At 40.2% G+C, this 6525-nt stretch overlaps 1 protein-coding gene across 6 annotated transcripts in view; it reads left to right on the top strand.

Annotated features, from left to right (window-relative positions):
• Window positions 1-6525, top strand: part of VPS13D (vacuolar protein sorting 13 homolog D) — a 284839-nt gene that overhangs the window by 236440 nt on the left and 41874 nt on the right. The window lies entirely within an intron of this gene.

Raw genomic sequence — 6525 nt, 5'->3', positions numbered from 1 at the left:
CTTGCAGGTGGAGAAATGTTTCAGTGCCAGTTTGTTCTGATGACACTGTATCTCTTAGGAACATACTGGCTCTAACACTATCACCGAGGGATAAATCACCCTGGTTTCTTGGAAGTGAGTTATAACCATCTCCAACCATCCCAGTTGATTGAACAGGATCCAGGGGTGTTACTCAGGGTTTTTCCCCACTGTTTAGACAACAGGGACTAACAAATGATTTGAAGGGATTAGAAGTGAGATTCTGACCGAGGGTTGACCTGAGCCCAGGGACCAAGCCAGGAATAGAACCCAAGAGTCCAAGAGTTCTGCCTCTGAGCCTGCAATTGGAATGAGACTTTCTGCTTCCTTTGTAATATTTCATCCAAGTAAAGGCTTAGATCTTAGCATCTATGTTTTAAAAGACCCAAATTTTAAGCAGATGATAGGAAAGTAAGCCATAAAACTGTGAACAAGTACTCCTTCCAGTAATCCATCTGAAAAGTGGCCTTACAGGAAACATTGGCTCCTTTTTTGTGTTTATTTGAACATGATTTTATTTATAGGGAACCCCCCTCCTTATGTTCTTTCAGATTAAAATACTTCCAAGTTCTCCTTGTTGCAGTGCGCTGGCATTCCAAACGACAGCCACCTAACTTTCCTCTGAAATTTCCAGGCAACCCAATAGTTCTCAGGAAGGCAGGTGGGGGTGGGGAGAGAAGAGGGTGGAGGACTGCAGAGCCTTTGGCCTCAACATGAGTGTTGTGGACCAATATCCCCCACTGCATTTGTTCACTGTACAAGTATGTGTGGTTTGGAACTGAAACAGGAAACCTTTTCCAAGGCAACGTTCTGCTGGCTCAGGTTGCATCTTCTGGCCTACGTGTATTGGGCCACATTTGTCTGTTCCCAAGTAAAGTTTATGAAAATGGCACAGATGCAGGCACACTTGAGGTGCCACTGAAGCTATGTGAAGAGCCTGCTACCCTTCAAACAGACCAGGCCCAAGCAAGGTGCCAAGCCACGTGAGAGTGCCCAGTCCACTGTGTAAATGTGACGACCTCTGATGGTAGTGTTTGAAAAGATACTTAGTAGAAAGTTGCAGAGACCCAGGAGTAGCCGTTTCACAAAAGAAGGCAAAAATACCTTTGAGAAGAAAGGAATGTCTGCCTCTCACTATGTGTTGGCTTGTTTGTTTCTCCAGATACCATCTGTTGCAGACTATGGGGTGCATGACATTTTAGGGAAGTAGGAGATGAAGATTTATGAAGCTGGGCCCTGAGGTTTCCTCTAAAATATTTCTTCACCTTTTAAGTCAAGACCCAAAAGTGGGGAGAGAAGTAGGAGTTGGCAGAACTTGAAATATTTAAACTAATTTAGCAAAGCTCAGGAGTGTTGGAGCTTATCTTGTTATTTAAGTTAGATAAGGAGGAAGGGGAATTTGAAGGATAATGATAGATCAGTGTTGAAGAATATAGCCATCAGGACTGATAATGTTCTGGAATCCCAGGACCCTCAGATTGTGCATGTATATGTAAATTCCATTTGCTCTGAGAGCTTTTGAAAAAGAAACTTTTTGGTTGATTTCACAGAAAAGATTTATGGTGGGCATACTTGACTTTTTCAGTAAAAACAGTCCCAACACACCACCCAAAATCTGTTAAGACACTTCTGGTGAATGACCTCTTAGACGTGAAATGGAAATGGGTTTTCTTAAGGAAAGGCCCCTTTCGTTAACAGTGTTTGCACCTTACTCCTGATTCTCCAGGATAAAAGGACTAAGACTCTCTTGGGTCACCAGAGCCTGAATGCAGTCAGGTTGGACAGGTCAGCAAAAAGTCTGCAAAGAGAACTTAGGAAATGCTTCCGTTAACTTTTTCATACTAGTTGGGTAATACTGCTTTTAATTACTCTGCTCTGAAAGCAGCTATTTCTTATACTTGGTATTACACATAGCACATCAAGCAGAATTGGCTTGAATTGAGCCTTTAGGGAACTTCCAAAGGTAAAAATTGAGTAAAGATTCAAATGTTTATTAGGATATACCAGCGTTCATCTTTTTTCCCCACTAATATTCCATTCAAGGCAGGAGAGTAGGCTGATATCCCATGTATCTAGAAGTGGATCAAGTTCAATATTTCTGTCAGAGTTCCTGTTCCTTAAAACTATAAATGGGTTTTATATTTTATTCCATGTTTGGCTTCATAAGAAAATATTTTTAATTGTTACCCAGTAAAAGTAACATTTCAGAAAGATCTGATACGTTATCCTGTGGCTCCTGCCTCATACTCATCTAGGAAGTTCCAGCAGGCTCCTTCCAGATGAGGCCTGTATGCTGTGGTGGCATCCATATACAGGCATGTATATGGTAAGGGTGAAAAGCTGGAACTTATACCTGTTTGACCCTAAGGCTCTGTTCTAATCTTTGGGCATATCTGTCTTTTGGCTTGGTAACCATCTGCTGCTTGGGACAGCCACTGTGTTAGTTAACATGTCAGTTTCATCATGAAAAATGAATTACATTTCAGTGAAACTGAAAAATTATTGCTATATCCAGCTGAAGGGAAGGGACTGTCAAATCTCTCCTCTGTTGTCCAAACATGGCACAGTAGATATAGTGACAGTCCCTTTATCTTCTACTCACCCTTGCGTATATGTTTGTGAGGTGACAGCCATATATTCTCAATTCCTGATCTTGCAAAACCAGGTCTTTCCAGAGAATGCTTGAAGGTAGATGGGTCATTTACATGAGCAACCCCAGAAGAACGCTAAGGTCTATGTTGATGACATTGGATGTCTCACTTGGCTCTGAAATTAAGCTGATGAAACCATAGAATCAGATATTTTATTTTTTTCGAGACAGAGTCTTGCTCTGTCGCCCAGGCTGGAGTGCAGCGGCACAATCTCGGCTCACTGCATCCTCCACCTCCCGGGTTCAAGCAGTTCTCCTGCCTCAGCCTCCAGAGTAGCTGGGATGGCAGGCGCACACCACCTCGCCCAGCTAATTCTTATATTTTCAGTGGAGATGGGGTTTCACCATGTTGGCCAGGCTGGTCTTGAACTCTTGACCTCATGATCTGCTGACCTTGACCTTTCAAAGTGTTGGGATTACAGGCATGAGCCAACACGCCTAGCCGGGATCAGATATTTTAAAGAAGCGTCTTAACAGTCCTTCTTGCCTTATAAGTTAAAATTCCTCTCACAGGAACATAAGCAGAGAAATCTTATTTTCTGAGACAGGCTTCTTCCCTCTCGCTGAACTCTAAATACTGTATTCCCCTTTCACTCAAAGGCCCCAGACGATGCCATTCTCATTATAACATAACTTATGGAAAGCTCAGATCTATTGTTGGAAAAAATGCAAAGTGTGTGTGTTCATGCACACACGTGTTTGAGAAAAGCCTTTCCATTTCTGAAATCCCAAGAGTCATTTTTATGCAAGATTATCTGTTAGGAGAAAACCCACTTTTTTGGTCATGGTACATTATAATCATTTCTAGAAAGGAGAGCATCTAATTTTTGCCATTTTTGGCATGCAGAGATGACTGACTTCATAGAAACCACACAATCCTGCCTCCAAAAGTTAAAAAAAAAAAAAAAATCTACTGAATTTACATCTGAATCAACATCTCTTCAAAGTCCAGTCCTTGCATCTCAACCAGCAGGTCCTTGTGCAAAGAAAATGAATGGGAAGTGTGATTTGGGGTTATTCCATTTACTTTCTGATTTGAGGTTATTCCATTTAAAAATTAAATAATGTAGCCATTATACATCTGTAGTCCCTTCTGTGTTCAGTGAATTTGTTTTTAAAACTCTAAGGTGACACCTAATATTACATACATAAGATAGACATTTGAGATTTTTGGCTTGAACTTCAAGAAAAAATAAAACAGTGTCTATATTTCTTTTTGAGAAAAAATTTGTATTTTGTGCATTAGAGAAAGTTGAAGAGCCATTTGTTATTTGTGGAACTCCTCAGTAAAGGCGTTGGATTTACTTATTTTTAGGTTTTCATGACTATCCCATGTCTCTCATGGTTTTCCCTTACAGAATCATCCACCTTTGCCCAAGATAAAATTGAAATCTTTAACAGGAGGACCCAGGTTTGAGTTCAACTCGCCTGCTCCCAGAGAGCTTTAGACTGGAAGATAATTCCGAGATACACAGAGGACATTTGGACTAGCAGGGACTTAAAGACTCACTGTTGTATTACAGATAATGGCTCGGAAGTATTGAGGGAAGGAAAGATAGGTTTGGGTGTTATAATTCATCCATGGTTTTCTTGCCCCGATATATTTATCTGATAGTCTTTTGCCAGACTCCTTCTCAAAGACATTTTCTTGCTAAATTTCTCACTAACTTGTCAAATGGAGGAAAAATAAGATTGAATTAATAAAACGTTCTTATCACAATATACTCTAAAAGAAGCTGGCTGCGGTGGCTCACGCCTGTAATCCCAACACTTTGGGAGGCTAGGGCAGGTAGATCATTTGAGCTCACAAGCTCGAGACCAGCCTGGGCAACATAGTGAAACCCTGTCTCTACAAAAATATACAAAAATTAGCCGGGTGTGGTGGCACACACACACTCTGGAGTGGTCCCAGCTACTCCAGAGGCTGAGGCAAGAAAATCGCTTGAGCCCAGGAGGTCGAGGCTGGAGTGAGCTGAGATTGCGCCACTGCACTCCAGCCTGGGTGATGGGAGTGAAACCCTGTCTCAAAAAAAAAAAAAAAACTTTTGTTATATTGGGCTTATATAATTCAAATTAATAATGTTACTTATCTATATCCTTAGTGGATTTACTTAAATACATTGAGGAAACCACTTTCTGATTAGCAGAGAGAGTTTGTACATATGGGTTCCTTTAGAACAGAGGGTCTCAAAATATGGTCTAGGGACCCCCTGGGGAACCCCAGATCCATAACCTAAAATCTATTTGTATATATTCATATACTTATATATGAATTTATAGATTTATAAATTTAAATTTATATTTATAGATTTAAATTTAAATTTATAGATTTAAAAATTTATAACAATTTTTATAATAGTATTCTCTAAGGAGTATACAGTGGAGTTTTCCAGAAGCTACACAATGTGTGATATTGTAATAGATTGACTGTAGAAGCAGATAGGAGAATACAGCTCTTTTCCAGTTAGCAAGACTGAGATTTATAAAAAGATTTATAAAAATGTGCAGGTGCCACTCTCCTCACTTTCTGTGACTCTGCATCCATGCCACCAGCCAACAAATGTACCTGGTTAATTTTTTTGACAAGCTGCTTTATTTGAAAATACGGTGATTGATAATCCATCATCTTGCTGATAAATGATGGGCTAATTCGGACTAAACCATAGGAACTGCTGTAATGCAATGCTTCCCTTTGGCTTCCTGCCAACAGCTGTCAGCCCTCCTGGTTTGCTCCTGACTTTTACTGGGATTCTGGAAGTAACAATTGGAAAGATTTTATCACATACCAGAAAGACCTCTTACAATAATTTACCTAATTTAGTCCTTCACCGTAACCTACCATCCCAATAAATTTTAATTTCGGCAGGATAGTAAGTGTAGAGTAGATTACTTCAAAGTGCAGGATCTTGTCCAAAGGCTGCTTGGTTGTATTTGCACTGCCCTGACTCTTGCAGGTACTCGAGAAGGTGTATCTGTTTCAGAATTCACTTGCCAAAACCTCAACTTTCTCCTGTAGCAAAGTTGGTGGAGTAGGATAAACCCACAATATTTGGATAAGCTCCTTTGAACTCCTTGTAGAAAGCAGTTTTTATGAGGCAGTTGTTCTGTGTTAACACCAGAGACAACTCCTAGCAGATTTCCCCAAACATACTTCAAACATCGATAATGGCAGGGGTGACCCAAACTGTATCATAAAATCCCAGGGACTGCAGGAGACTTCAAAGGCGAGACAGAGCAAAACCTCACCTCTCGTTATGAAGAGTATGGGTCACAGGAATCCTGGCTACAATCCATGGTAATCTCGCCGAGTAATGCCAGGATGGACAGAGGCCAGGGCTCATCGGTTCCCTGGACTTTACGGATTGACCCCAGCAGCACAGTTAGAGTGGTAATAACTGGCACCTGCCCACCTCCTGAGGCGTTAGAGGCCAAATTACCATATGTGAAGTGCTTTTCTATCCTTTAGTGAGACGATGCAAATCTTCAAGTGTGTTTCTATTTTTGTTTGAACTATTGAGGGTCCACTTTATTCAGTTAAGCCAATTCTGACCTTGTGATATTCAGATCTATCACTTAATGCGTTTAGGCAAATTGACAGTAGAAATGTATTAATTCAGTCTTGAACTCCTGCTATATTTCAGGCATTTAATAGGTATTAAGTACTAGGAATATTTAAATAATTGAGGACAAACTGCTCTGAATAATCACCAAGCTGTTTGATTTGTGTGTTAATATTCTTAAGTCACTCTTACATGGTCATTAAAGCAAGTTTCCCTATAGTTTTCTTGAAGATCTCATTTTTTAGTGATTTGACTTACTGTTTATTCTTGAAAACAACAAAATTGCATTTGTGTATA

This window comes from Macaca mulatta, chromosome 1 (assembly GCF_049350105.2).
Source record: "Macaca mulatta isolate MMU2019108-1 chromosome 1, T2T-MMU8v2.0, whole genome shotgun sequence".
In the NCBI taxonomy this organism is placed as follows: Eukaryota; Metazoa; Chordata; class Mammalia; order Primates; family Cercopithecidae; genus Macaca; species Macaca mulatta.
This window is presented reverse-complemented; position numbering and strand designations above follow the sequence as displayed.